General features: G+C 43.3%; 1 protein-coding gene across 2 annotated transcripts in view; it reads right to left on the bottom strand.

The window, feature by feature from the left end:
* fancc (FA complementation group C) overlaps positions 1 to 13,440 on the bottom strand; it is a 280,969-nt gene that overhangs the window by 233,806 nt on the left and 33,723 nt on the right. The window lies entirely within an intron of this gene.

Below are 13,440 nucleotides of genomic sequence, written 5' to 3'. Positions count from 1 at the left end.
TCCCGGATGTCTGCTTGCTTAGTGGACTCTTGCCTTTTTTGTGGAAAGGTGGAATGCAGAATATGGAGGTGCATAACTTCTTGGGCAGAATAGCAAGGATGCCTTTCAGCAAATTTGAGGAATGAAGCAAAATCTTCTGCAGCTTTAGCCCAAGAAATCATCATCTCTTCAGAAATCTCATCCTCTTCACTTCCCATCTCACTTTCCTTTTCTTTCTTTGGCATTCAAAACATTCTCCATTATTTCATCATCACTTGGCATATGCACAACAGCAACTTCTCTATCTGCATCAACCCACTGCTCAATATCACTTTCACTGAGGTGACGTAGAGGGTTTGCTGGGCCTACATTTTTCCATCATGCCAGCCATTCCCATTACTGTACACCTCTTGGGATGAACATTGAACCCATGAAATTCATCCTCTGAAGAACCTTCAGCAAACATTACAGAAGGCCACAATTTGCACCAGGCTTGTCTCAAAAGTGTGACCTTTCACCAAGTTCCAGGAACATGCAGCATTAAAGATGGCATCTAAGATTGTATTCCTTCTGAAATGCATGAATATTGTCATCTTGGCTTATCAGTTTACGTAGGAAGTCTTTCTTGTAATGACACTTGAGATTTTGGATAACGCCCTGGTCCATGGGTTGTATGAGAGAAGTTACATTTGGTGGCAAATAAATGGGGAAAATATTTCCCGAAACCAACTTGGATTCATACGGATGGGCTCTACAATTATCAAGCAATAAAATGCATTTGCTATCTTCAGGTTTCCCTATTCTACGGAAATGTTCTCTAACAGATGGAACAAAAATATGATGGAACCAATTCGAAAAGATTTCCTTATCCATCCAAGCATTTCTTTGAGCTAGAGTCCATTATAAAAGATGTAATAGCAGAGCACTTGGAAAACAGTGACAGGATCGGACAAAGTCAACATGGATTTACAAAAGGTAAATCGTGCTCGACTAATCTACTGGAATTTTTTGAGGATGTAACTGGTAGAATAGATAAGGGAGAACCAGTGGATGTGGTGTATTTGGACTTTCAGAAGGCTTTCGATAAGGTCCCGCATAAGAGATTAGCGTGTAAAGTTAAGGCACATGGGATTGAGGGCAAGGTACTGACTTGGATAGAGAACTGGTTGGCAGACAGGAAGCAAAGAGTTGGATAAATGGGTATTTTTCCGAGTGGCAGGCAGTGACTAGTGGGGTACCGCAGGGATCGGTCCTAGGACCCCAGCTAGTCACAATATAAATTAATGATCTAGATGCGGGAACTAGATGTAATATCTCCAAGTTTGCAGACGACACAAAGCTGGGTGGGTGTGTGTGATGTGAGGAGGATGCCGAGAAACTCCAGGATGATTTAGACAGGTTGGGTGATTGGGCAGATGCATGGCAGATGCAGTAGAATGTGGATAAATGCGAGGTTATCCACTTTGGTGGCAAAAACAGGAAGGCAGATTATTATCTGAACGGCAATAGATTGGGAGAAGGGGAAGTGCAACGAGACCTGGGTGTCCTTGTGCACCAGTCGCTGAAGGTAAGCATGCAGGTGCAGCAGGCGGTTAAGGCGGCAAATGGTATGTTGGCCTTCATAGCGAGAGGGTTCGAGTACAGGAACATGGATGTCTTGCTGCAGTTGTACAGGGCCTTGGTGAGACCACATCTTGAGTATTGTGTGCAGTTTTGGTCGCCTTATCTGAGGAAGGATGTTCTTGCCATGGAGGGAGTGCAGCGAAGATTCACCAGGCTGATACCTGGGATGGCAGGAATGACACATGAGGAGAGATTGGGTCGATTGGGCTTATACTCGTTGGAGTTTAGAAGAGAGGGGATCTCATTGAAGCCTATAAAATTCTAACAGGACTAGACAGCCTAGATGCAGGAAGGATGTTCCCGATGGCGGGGAAGTCCAGAACTAGGGGTCACAGTCTAAGGATAAGGGGTAAGCCATTTAGGACTGAGATGAGGAGGAATTTCTTCACCCAGAGAGTGGTGAACCTGTGGAATTCTCTACCACAGAAGGCAGTTGAGGCCAATTCATTAAATATATTCAAGAAGGAGTTAGATATATTTCTTAAGGCTAAAGGGATCAAGGGATATGGGGAGAAGGCAGGGACAGGGTACTGAGTTTGGATGATCAGCCATGATCTCATTGAATGGCGGAGCAGGCTCGAGGGGCTGAATGGCCTACTCCTGCTCCTATCTTCTATGTTTCTATGTACTCAACAGGCAAGTGCCTCACATTTTTAAATGCACGGGGATTTTTATACTTCCCAATGACAAGAAGTTTAACCCAGTGTGATCCAGCAGCATTCGCACAGGTTAGCACGGTTACACGATCTTTATTTTTCTTGTAACCTGAAGCATTAGCCTCACTAACCCCAGCAAGCGTTGATTCTGGCAAAAACCTCCAAGATAAGCCAGTTTCATTGGCATTGTATAGCTGTGGTGGCGACAAATCATGTTGCTGCACAATCCGATTGAAATAATCGCAGTATTCTTCTACGGCGTCGTGATCAGCTAATTTCTTCTCCCCGGAAATATCGAGTCGGCGTATCCAGTGCCGTACCCTGAAGCATGTTAGCCATCCCTCGGAGAAAGCACACTTGTCAGTAAGCTCCATCTTTGCGTAGAAATCCTTCACTTTTTCGATTAGCATGGGTCCGGAAATCGGAACACCCTCTGAACGCTTAAGAGAAAACCACTCAAAGCACGGTATCCAGCTCTTCAAGCTTAGGCTATTTCTCTACACCCTCAGATGTCTCCGAGCTTGAATAAAACTTGAGCAGCTTATCCTTCTGCGATTTGATGCCGTAGATTGTTGACGAACCGATTTTGAATTCATCCATAATGCCGATACGCTTCTCTTCCCCTTTCTAGTCGTTGGCATATGTCAAATTTCTGTTTTAAAGTTAACACCACTCTCTTCCTTTTGCTTGGACCAACTTTTGGAATTTCCATAATGCAATGCAATGACTACCAGCAGCGTGGGAGACACACAGTACCCCTGTAAAATGGCGGATCAGAAGAGACTACCGGCAGCGCGGGAGAGTCAGTCTCCTGTTACAGGGGCTTTGAGGTGTTCCGACTCCCAACAGCGCCAAGAAGCCGAGTAGTGGCAGTTTGGAGAACTACCCCCACTGACTAACTTGGCCACCACGGGAGACTCGGACTCGGCAACATTGCCGGTTATTGAGGTGTTGTTTTCGGAGCGAGAATTTTGCCGGTTAATAGAGAATTCCGGATATTTAGGTGCCGTTTAAACAAGAGTTTCCTGTACAATAGTTAAACGAAGTGAGTAGGCAGTGGAAAAACTCTGGGTAGAATTAAGAAACATCCAAGGATGAAAGACTCTGGTGGGAGTTGTCTACAGACCTCGCAACAGCAGTGATGCAGTAGCGGGATGAATAAATATGGAGATCAGTAAAGCATGTAGCAAAGACAGAGCGGTTAAAATAGGAGATTTTAATTTTCACATAGACTTGGAGATGCAAAACAGCTCAGATCATAAAAGCAATGGATTTCTAGAGTGTATTCAGGACAGTTTTCTGAAACAGTATGTTTTAGAACTGACAAGGGAACAGACCATACTAGATTTAGTAATAAGTAATGTGCCAGTATTAATTAATAATTTGACAGTAAAGGAGCAGCTTGCAAACAGTGACCATGTGTTTGACATTAAGTTTGAGGAGAAACATCACACATAAACCAAGGCTGACTTCGAAGGAATGAAATGCAAGCCAACGTTGTTAACAGGTAAACCTATAGAAAAACAGTGGCGGTTATTCAAAGAAGTATTTAGTACAATACAAGACCAATACATATCCTTAAATGAGCAAAAGTTCTACTTGTACAGTGAAGCAACCATGGTCACTGTTATGAGGTAATACGCAGTATAAAGCTAAAGGAAATGGCTTACACAAATGCCAAGAAAAGTGGGAAACCAGTGGACTGGGAGAAATATAAAATGCAACAAAGGGATACAAATAAAATATTAAGAGTGGCAAAAAATGAAAAAAAACTTGCAATTAATATAGAGGGTAATAGTAAAAGTTTTTAATAAACATATTAAGAGTAAGAGAGTGGCCAAGGGAGATGTGGGGCCATTAAAGATAGACACAGGTGCTACTGTACTAGAAAACAAGGTACAGGAAACTTTCGTTTAACCGGAGGTTAAATGTCCGGAAAGCTCTATCTACCGGCAAAATTCAGGAGCCGTTTCCTATAAGTTTTTTTACTTCTCGTTGCTTTTTTTTCCCCCCCAGTCAGGCACTGCAATGTCTAGCTGAAGCTGTTGCTTAGCTACAGAGACGCTTTTAAGCTGCGGCCGACTGTTTTGAAGCTGTTGCTAAGCAACAGGGTTTGTCGATTCACACAGAGCTCAAAAGCTCCGTATGTTTTAACATTAGCGCTGGTTTCTACGGCAGTTTTGATGGTACGGCACCAGCTCGGTCCCGTCAGTGCCGGATACCAGAAAGTTTCCTGTACTGTAATAGCAGATTTATTAAACGAGTACTTTGTATCCATTTTCAAGTAGAGGAAGAGGATAAAATACCAGTGATAGAAGCAAAACTAAGAAGAACTTATTGGATTCAATACAAGTTTAAAAAATGGTAATAGAGGAAAATAATGGGACTTAGAATAGATAAATCTTGAGGACCTGATAGTTATTAAAAGTAGGTAAAGAAATTGCAAAAAAAAGGCTTGCATTTATATAGCGGCTTTCACGACCTTCCATTAACTAGGACACCAAAGAAAACGCTGTTCTTCTTCAAAATAATGCCATAGGATCTTTTACGTCCACCTGAGAGGACACGCAGTTTAACGTCTCTTCCAAAAGACGACACCTCCAACATTTCAGCACTCCCACATTACTTTATTGGAATGTCAGCCTAGATTTTGTGCTCAAGTCTCTGCAGTGGGACTTGAACCCACAACCTTCTGACTCAAAGGTAAGAGTGCAACCACTGCACCAAAGCTAACAAAAAGTGTTAGTCATAATCTTTCAAAGCTCTCCTGATTGGTAAATTATGGCATTAGATTGGGCACCACATAGAGAATAAAGGCCGGGGGGCAGGGGAGAAGTACAGGGTGGAAAGAAGGAGCTCGCAACTGAGGCAGGCAAGATGAGAGAGGAAGGATCAAATCAGAATATTAAGGTTTCAAGGATTAGTATAGTGCTATGAAGATCCCCAAGAACATTTTGGAATCAAAAATATGTTCCCTCTGACTTAATATGTATTTTTCTTCTGTTAAGGGAAGAGAACAATGCAGTAGAATTTCCCCTTCCAGTTGCTAGGACACAAGTCTGTAATCTCCATCCCTTTGCTTGAATATTCCAAGGTCACTTTCGTACAAAATTCAGTTGGGAGGCCGAGTGCTTTTTAACACAGCAAAGACTAGTGGGAGAAGTGACCAAATGTGTGATCAAAGAGATAGCTTTTGAAGAGTGTTGCAAATATGAGAAGTTATGTTACAAGGCAGAGTGATTCAAATTCCGAAGTGTATAGGCATGATGGTTGAAGATTCTGCCATTGATGAAATGGAGGAAGAAACACAGTAAACCATACTCACAGGAGCGGAGGGTGCTAGCTTGGATGTCGGGCTGAAGGAGGTTGGTGGAATGAGGCCACAAAGCAATTTTTAAATGAGGACGAAGATTTTGAATTCAATGATGGGGATAGGTCGGCAAGAAAAGGTGTGATGGATGAGTGACACTCAGTACAGCATAGGATGCAGGTGGCAGAATTCTGGATGAGTCTGCTACCTGTTCTTTTGCCCTACCCAGATACTAGATAATTTGGAAGAACTGGTTCCACTCAGTTTGCTGCCATACTGACTACTGTGGTATTATTTCTCTGAATCAGCATTCAGTTTAACCGGAATAAATTGTGCAGCCAAACAAATCTCTCATAATTCAAAGTCACTGATATAGTGACTGTGACCTAGACCCTTCTATAACTCAAGGAAGCAGAGTTGGGTGCTTCACACAGCATTATGCCAGGAGGCTCTGGTAGCAAGCATCATACAAACAAGCAACTTGGCACTGGGGAGGGCAGAAATGGTTGTAGTAATTAGTCTAAGTGCACAACAAAGTTCTCCCAATAATGTTACCAAAAACTAAATCAGATTTGAGATCTTTGAATCCTTTAATCTGTCTGGAAACTGGGTATAGTAGCCATAATACGTCAGTAAGGTTACATTTGTTTATAGACCGGTAAGCCTGACATCGGCAGTGGGGAAAATTAGAGTCCATTATAAAAGATGTAATAGCAGAGCGCTTGGAAATCAGTGACAGGATCGGACAAAGTCAACATGGATTTACAAAAGGTAAATCGTGCTTGACTAATCTACTGGGATTTTTTGAGGATGTAACTGGTAAAATAGATAAGGGAGAACCAGTGGATGTGGTGTATTTGGACTTTCAGAAGGCTTTCGATAAGGTCCCGCATAAGAGATTAGCTTGCAAAATTAAGGCACATGGGATTGGGAGCAAGGTATTGACTTGGATAGAGAACTGGTTGGCAGATAGAAAGCAAAGAGTTGGAATAAACGGGTCATTTTCCGAGTGGCAGGCAGTGACTAGTGGGGTACCGCAAGGATCGGTCCTAGGACCCCAGCTGTTCACAATATATATTAATGATCTGGACGAGGGAATTGGATGTAATATCTCCAAATTTGCAGACGACGCAAAGCTGGGTGGGAGGGTATGTTGTGAGGAGGATGTCATGAAACTCCAGTATGATTTTGACAGGTTGGGTGATTGGGCAGAAACATGGCAAATGCACTATAATGTGGATAAATGTGAGGTTATCCACTTTGGTGGCAAAAACAGGAAGGCAGATTATTATTTGAATGGCAATAGATTGGGAGAAGGGGAAGTGCAACGAGACCTGGGTGTTATTGTGCACCAGTTGCTGAAGGTAAGCATGCAGGTGCAGCAGGCGGTTAAGAAGGCAAATGGTATGTTGGCCTTCGTAGCAAGAGGGTTCGAGTACAGGAACAAGGATGTCTTGCTGCAGTTGTACAGGGCCTTGGTGAGACCGCACCTTGAGTATTGTGTGCAGTTTTGGTCGCCTTATCTGAGGAAGGATGTTCTTGCCATGGAAGGAGTGCAGCGAAGATTCACCAGGCCGATACCTGGGATGGCAGGAATGACGTATGAGGAGAGATTGGGTCGATTGGGCTTGTACTCACTGGAGTTTAGAAGATTGAGAGGGGATCTCATCGAAACCTATAAAATTCTGTCAGGCCTGGACAGACTAGATGCAGGAAGGATGTTCCCGATGGCCGGGGAGTCCAGAACTAGGGGTCATAGTCGAAGGATAAGGGGTAAGCCATTTAGGACTGAGATGAGGAGGAATTTCTTCACCCAGAGAGTGGTGAACCTGTGGAATTCTCTGCCACAGAGGGCGGTGGAGGCCAGTTCATTAAACATATTCAAGAAGGAGTTGGTATATTTCTTACGGCTAAAGGGATCAAGGGATATGGGGAGAAGGCAGGGACAGGGTACTGAATTTGGATGATCAGCCATGATCTCATTGAATGGCAGAGCAGGCTCGAGGGGCCGAATGGCCTACTCCTGCTCCTATCTTCTATGTTTCTATATATCTCTGTGACAAGGCTTGTACAAATCAACATATATATATATAATTTGAGACACTGCAATGTGAGTTAGCTTACACATGGCCTTAAGAGGGGTGAGGAAGATAATGATGAAGGTATTCAGGTGACCCTTTAAGCCTTAGGCGTGTATCTGTTACTGGCAGATTAACTGGTCATTCACCTCATTGCTGATTGTGGGATCTTGCTATGCATGAAATGACTGCCATGTTGGCCAATGTAACTGTCATCAAACTTCAACGGAATTCATTAAATGCAAAGTACTCAGACATTTGAAATATGTGCAAGGAATTATACATAAATTTAAGTTTGTTTTTCGTGGTTCAGGAGCAAAGAGAGATTGAGGGACAGCAGCATGTATTGGTAACTATATAAAGCATCTCGACATTAGTGGCTGCTAGCCATTCCCCTTGATGAACTGCTTAGGCAAGATGACTACAGTGAAGTTTTTTTTCTTGAAGAATTTGTTCAGATTTCCAATGTCAAGGACAATTCTGAACACTTATCATAAAATCATTGAAATTTACAGCACAGAAGTAAGCCATTTGGCTCATCGTGCCCTTGCCGGCCAAAAAAGAGCTATCCAGCTTAACCCCACTTTCCAGCTCTTGGTCCGTAGCCCTGTAGGTTACAGCAATTCAAGTGCATATCCAAGTACTTTTTGAATACGAGGAGGGTTTCTGCCTCTACCTTTACCACCCTTTGAAGCAGTGTGTTCCAGACCCCCACCACTCTCTGGGTGAAAAAAGTTCTCAACTCCCCGCTAATCTTTCTACCAATTACTTTAGATCTATGCCCCCTGGTTATTGACCCCTGCCAAGAGAAATATGTCCTTCCTATCCACTCTATCTAGGCCCCTCATAATGTTATAGACCTTAATTAAGTCTCCCCTCAGCCTCCTCTGTTCCAAAGAAAATAACCCCAGCCTATCCAATCTTTCCTCATAGCTAAAATTCTCCAGTCCTGGTAACATCCTCGTAAATCTCCTCTGTACCCTCTCTAGTACAATCACATCTTTCCTGTAATGTGGTGACCAGAACTGCACACAGTACTCTAGCTAGCGTTTTATACAATTCAAGCATAGCTTTCCTGCTCTTATATTCGATGCCTTAGCTAATAAAATGAAAGTATCCCCTATGCCTTCTTAACCACCTTATCTACCTGACCTACTGCCTTCAGGGATCTGTGGACATGCACTTCAAGGTCCCTCTGTTCCTACCATTTATTGTGTATTCCCTTGCCTTGTTAGCCCTCCCCAAATGAATTACCTCACACTTCTCCAGAGGCCAACCTAGTGACAGAACAAAGCCTTCATCTATCCTGATCAGGAAAGACCTGATGGACACATTTTAAATTACTCAACACTGAAGGTGCAGCACACTTGAGAACCAATACAGTTTGCTGTGGGTGGGATGTGGGTTTGTGCCATTTCTACACACACTAATATCCTGATCTCACTCCTAACATCAGAGAAGTGGAAAGCTGAAGCCAAGCACTTCCCCACAAGACGTTAGGCCCAGACATCACTAGCTACTCTCACAAATCCTAGCATTCCGCAATAGGATCGGACAGCAGGGATCCAGACCATCCAGCTGGGAACAATATGTGGTATGGAGAGGCTCTTAAAAGCACAACAGCAACCACTGTAATACAATCATACCACAACTGTTCTTCAAGTTGGGGTATGCCCTTTTGAAGTGAAAGAATAAACAACTGTCAAAGTGTAAGCATCAGTTATCACTTCCATCAGGAAAATTGTACCCCAGTGGAGCATCATAGTCCATAGACATGGGATGCACAGGCCCCTAGCTTTGTAAGACAATAAGGTGTGATTTTCTTGTAAAGGGAAGGGCAATAAAAGAGGTGTTTAAAGCCCACTAAGACAGAAACTTACCTCAAAAGGACTGGTTCTTCCAAAAACTTTGTTAGGGGGTTTGTTTCTTGCTGGACAAGTTTTCACAGCTTGCAAATTATCCTTAAACTTAATTAAAGGTTTCGTCCATTCTCCTTTCAAACAGCTGTACACCATCAAATATGGCACTAACATCTGGATGTCATTTGGCAATCCACACAGACACAGTCAAACATCATGTGGGCACAGGGAAAGGGCCCAGAGATTGGTAGAGAGAAACAGCCCATGGATGAAATTAAATCCTACATCAACCTGCAGTCTAATCAACTAGATGATATTTCTTACATGGGCAATAGTTGCTCACTATCTTAAGTAGGTAGTGCTAGCTGTAAAGACAAAATTTGGTACAGTCTTCCCAGTACATCTGGAACTTCATGATGCAAACGTACATTTTACCAGTATGATAGTTACCAGCCATGCCCCCACCCAACAGAGTCCATTTGGGCAATTTTCTCTCCCCACCTTGACAGGTGCCAGACAAGTTCAGCATCCCCAAAATGCACTACACTTGGAGGACTAGGTGTATCCAGGCTTCCTGCCCAGGCCATTAGCATGACCCAGGTCACACGACTGTCCCGTGGCAGGGCCATACACTGGGAAAGAAACGAGAGCGTAGCTGCAGTTCTTAGAGGAGCAGCGTTTCTAGCCACCAGCCTTCTGAGCTGCTGCAATCCATCAGTTGCCAGGTGGCTCAGACATAAAAATCATGTTGGAGAAGAAAGAAAAGTTTGCTTTTTGCCAATGAACATCTTCAGTTCCAAAGGGGTTTCAAGCACAAACTACTCTGTCAGCTTTTTGGGCCCCACTGCGTTTAGGCACTCCAAGGACAGACACAGCAAAAGGTGAGATGGGAAGGATGGGACCATCCCTTCCAGCTTTATTAATCTGCTGCACCTACCTCGATTTTAAAATTCTCATCCTCATGTTCAAATCCCTCTATGTCCTCAGCCCTCCCTATTTCTGTTAAGTCCCCAGCCCTACAGCCCTCCAAGAACTCCGTGTCCCTCCAATTTTAGACTCTCGTGCATCCCGTACTCCCTTCACCCCATAATTTGCGGCCCCTAGCTTTGTAAGACAATAAGGTGTGATTTTCTTGTAAAGGGAAGGGCAATAAAAGAGGAGCTTTGGAATTCCCTCTGTACACCACTCCCTCCTCCTTTAACTCGCTGCTTAAAATCTACCTCTTTGTCACCTGTCCTAATGTCTCGCTCTTTGGCTGGTGTCAATTTTTGTCTAATGACGATCCTGTGAAGCACCGTGGGACATTTTTACTTCGTTAAAGGTGCTATATAAATGCAAGTTGTTGTTGCAAATGTAGCCCCAGTAACATCCATTCAGGTAAGCACAGGAAATCCCAGGGCAGCATAGTGGGGGCAGAGGTTTGACATAACAGGTCTCTACGCTCTTTTCACTGCAGCTAGGAAGTGAACATTCACCAGGCACAGTGCAGAGGAAAACTAGCCCTTACAAGTTCAAACTTTATGTCTGAGGGTGTCAGGTTACTAGAACCGCTTGAGGTACTGTTATGACACAGAACTCTTACCTAGTAAATGCCAAAGTTACAAAAGGGGAAAGTCTGCTTAAAATAGTCTGCCTTTTCTCACTGGAGAAAAAAAATCTACATAATTAAAATTCTTGCATTTAGCATGCATCATATTTTAAATGTAATCCTACTGCAAAAATTGTCACGCTTTTCAGATTGGGATTCACTCAAATATATACACAGGTAGCAAAAGGTACCTGTGGCAATACTGCTTCCTGATGAATATTTATAGTATAATAAATAAATGCAATTCAAGAATTCAGAAAAATATTAAACTTACCAACAGTTACCTGTTACACCCTTAACATACATTCATCAACTTTGCTTGCACACATACTACACTTTTCTCAGCAGCCTTGTGATTTCTTGTGGTCTGTTCTAGCAGCTCCTATCCTTATCCTCATCCTCAGGTATCGTGCTAACTCTGTGTCCCTCACTACTACTGTTAGAATTTTCCATACGCTTCATTTTCCCCGCCAAGCCTCTCGGACCTCTCCTACCAGGCAACCATTGACCACCCTGTGCATGCCAGCATCCCACACTACCAAAATCCCAATGTCTCCACTCCCTGTCCATATAGGCACAGGATGCCAGCTAGTAGTAATAAAAAGTACTGTTCATGAAACTTCCTCAATTGTTTCAGGCTTCATGTTCACTGGCCATTTCGGGCCACTGCCTCTTGAAGCTGATCTGATAATGACACTGATAGGGGTGGTACAGCCCATGTCCTGGAGTGATGCTATTAATTTCAACTGAGAGTTGCCCCAGACACACTTGACACTGAAGAAATATGCTACTGGCTAGGTACGGAGACATATTCTCCTCCACTTAGTGTCTTCATACAATAGCCCAAATCTGGAACCAATCTTCCAGTTTGAAAAAGGGTTAGACCCGAAACGTCACTCTAATTTCTCTCCACGGATGTTGCCTGGCCTGCTGAGTTTTTCCAGCATTTTCTGTTGTTATTTCGGATTTCCAGCATCTGCAGTATTTTGCTATCGTACCAATCTTGAAGAATTGCATTCCACATTATCTTGAAATTCCAATATACTGTGACACTATGCTGGCTACTTCAATCATTACATGACTTCACTTCAATCATTACATGATTTCACTAAATTCACTTTCAGATTTTACGATGGCAAAGATATGTATGTTTTGAGAAATGGAGCCTGTTTTCAGTACTCACAGGCTAAGTTATCAAAAATACACGAGTCTGTGATGTGGGTTATTCCAAAAAAAATGATGCCCATCAGAAAGGTATCACTGGTACACTCCAAAACCATTAACAGAATCATGGACCGTTATTCTTCAAAAAGCAGCATTCAATTGTAATTAAGATGTTATGCAGCATAGGTGCTGATGACTAAACCAGTTAGGAAAAAAAAGGCAGAACAGTATGGTGGTTATGGTACTGGACTAGCAACCCAGAGGTTGTGAACTCAAATTCCAATTGAATTCAATAAATATAGTAGCTCGTGGGCTGGCACCAGAAAAATATGACCATGAAAGCTAGTTCACTAATGTCCTTCAGGGAAGGGAAAATGCTATCCCTACCTAGTCTGATCTACACGTGACCCCAGTCCAACACTATGTGATGGATTCTCAATGTTCTCTGAAACATAGAAGATAGGAGCAGGAGTAGGCCATTCGGCCCCTCGAGCCTGCTCCGCCATTCAATGAGATCATGGCTGATCATCCAAATTCAGTACCCTGTCCCTCCTTCTCCCCATATCCATTGATCCCTTTAGCCTTAAGAAATATATCCAACTCCTTCTTGAATATATTTAATGAACTGGCCTCCACCGCCCTCTGTGGCAGAGAATTCCACAGGTTCACCATTCTCTGGGTGAAGAAATTCCTCCTCATCTCAGTAGCTCAGTCCTAAATGGCTTACCCCTTATCCTTAGACTATGACCCCTGGTTCTGGACTCCCCGGCCATCAGAAACATCCTTCCTGCATCTAGTCTGTCCAGGCCTGACAGAATTTTATAGGTTTCGACAAGATACCCTCTCAATCTTCTAAACTCCAGTGAGTATTGTGGTGTATGTGCCTTTAAGAGCCCCTGTGTACTGTAATGCCAGTAGTGGCCACTCGGGCTACATAAGCCTGTATAGTGTCTTGTATCTTTTAGTTCACCTCCAGACTTTGTTCAGTAAACACCTGTTAAACCAACTCCTGCATTCCGTGTCTCCATTAACACACGGATACAAGAAGTATAAGCCCAATCAACGCAATCTCTCCTCATACGTCATTCCTGCCATCCCAGGTATCAGTCTGGTGAATCTTCGCTGCACTCCCTCCATGGCAAGAACATCCTTCCTCAGATAAGGTGACCAAAACTGCACACAA

This window comes from Somniosus microcephalus, chromosome 1, assembly GCF_052327205.1.
Source record: "Somniosus microcephalus isolate GS21.2 chromosome 1, FLI_Smic_1.0, whole genome shotgun sequence".
Classification (NCBI taxonomy): Eukaryota; Metazoa; Chordata; class Chondrichthyes; order Squaliformes; family Somniosidae; genus Somniosus; species Somniosus microcephalus.
The sequence above is the reverse complement of the archived record's forward strand: the minus strand, read 5'-3'. Positions and strand labels throughout refer to the sequence as shown.